The sequence below is a fragment of the Triticum dicoccoides genome, unplaced genomic scaffold (genome assembly GCF_002162155.2).
Source record: "Triticum dicoccoides isolate Atlit2015 ecotype Zavitan unplaced genomic scaffold, WEW_v2.0 scaffold91835, whole genome shotgun sequence".
Classification (NCBI taxonomy): domain Eukaryota; kingdom Viridiplantae; phylum Streptophyta; class Magnoliopsida; order Poales; family Poaceae; genus Triticum; species Triticum dicoccoides.
Genome location: NW_021310198.1, coordinates 1 through 1860, shown reverse-complemented (window position 1 = coordinate 1860; position 1860 = coordinate 1). Strand labels below are relative to the sequence as shown.

Sequence of the window (1860 nt, the reverse complement as noted above, 5' to 3'; positions counted from 1 at the left end):
GTCTGTTGGCATGTCCTGATAGTATGTATGTCATGTATACTGATATCATATTCCATCAGTCCAATTTGTTTGTTTTTGTTTTTTTAGAAGGCATCAATACAACGTTTGATGTATGTCATGTGTGCTTCACACTTTTTCATCACTTCCCAACAACATTTGCGTAAAAGGTGCTGAGAGCCTGATTCGAGTTGATCGTTTTTCTATCATCGGGAGATGGAAAATGATTACCCAGACAATGGACCCGACTCCTGCACGAGAACAGCCTGAAGAAAAAGTTCAGCTTTATTTTGGTCAAAATGTATAACCCATTTTTCTAAAAATGAAGTCGTGCTTTTGAAAATGTGTAAATTCCATGTACGTCTTTGAATTTTTGGCTTTTGGGATGTTGTCTTGAAGAAGAGGCGGCATGGTAAGCTAATGACTTGAAGCAGGTCGGCCTGTTGTATGTTGGCTTCAAGAAGTGGCCGCACGGTCAGCTGACGAGTCGAAGCCCCTGGTCCAACCGAGGTGTCAAAGCCTCCATGTCAACTGACGAGTCGCAGCAGGTCGGCGTGTTGGATGTTGGCGATGATTGTGTGGCCGCCTCGTGTAATTCGTGGGGCGACTATATTGGTGATGATTTAGCCTTCGCCATGCTGAACTCTTGGTCGGCTCACCAAGGTGATGATCCACTGAGGTTGACCTCGGCTCGACGAAGCGATGATCTATCTAGTGCGACTCGGCAGCCCTGGAGCAACATTGTCGGGCTGGTTTGACACCAACGCGACGGTGAAGATTAGCGCGAAAAAGGCTTTAAAATTTGTGGGCACATGTTTGCCAACAGCACACAATACTCTAAGAAAAAAATCCTCAAGAAATTATGTCCAATATCGCGTTCATGCAGAAATATCCAAAAATTGATTCACTCCTCGGACTCAACCCGGAGTTTTAATTTCTGCCGAGTACTTATTTGTTAGGAACTCGGCAAAGATACTATTGCTGACTTCCTAACATATTGCACTCGGCAAAGATGAAAATTCCAATGAAAAAGCTTTAAAAGAGCGAGTGCGTGTGTTTAGCCAGTTTCTTGAACCATTGGACTTGGCCATGGAACAGCCGAGGAAACAATTCCACTGGACTCAACACAACGAGCTCATGTAATGAGTGGAAATGTCTCCGTTAAAACTCGCAAGGCCTTGATGGTGGTCTTCAATGATATGGAGAGGGAGGTCAAGGTGATGCTTGCATCGACCAAGATGTGTGGAAAAGGTATCACCCTCTTTGGAGTGTCACGTGTGGTGCCCCTCGATGTTGTGTGGAACCCTTCTATCAAAAGGCAGACGATTGGACGTGCATACCGAATTGGTCAGCAAAAGATTGTCCATACATACAATCTAATCATAGAAGGAACACAAGACAAGGGCAAATATGATATACAAGATAAGAAGGAGCAAATGTCCAAATTGTTGTTTTCAAGTGAGCCATAGCCTGCAGAGTGAACTCTTCACCAGATTTTATTTCCATTGACAGGATTTTGGAACAAATGACAGAAGATGAAAATCTGAAAGAGATTTTTGTGAAAATAGTCCCATCGTAGTGACAATAGAACTAATAGATCTCTGGTAAGTGCAAGCTTCTAAGATGAGGATGTTGCAATTTTCATATTTCTTTGTGGTACTTATCCTTTTATATCATTCGTGAACAAGCAGTCGATCTATCAATTTCTGAATTTATGAATTCTTCAACAAAAGAATAAAACTATTTGCAAGGTATTGAAAATAGAAATTCTAAATTGAGATCGTATATGTGATACCCCTCCTTTGGGTGAATCCTTTTGAAAATGGCAGCCCTACAATTTTTATATCTATCTTGAAGATGGGG

General features: G+C 41.9%; 1 pseudogene; it reads left to right on the top strand.

The window, feature by feature from the left end:
- The first annotated feature begins 1086 nt into the window (after positions 1-1086).
- LOC119348419 lies at positions 1087-1576 on the top strand (annotated as a pseudogene).
- Positions 1577-1860: the final 284 nt, after the last annotated feature.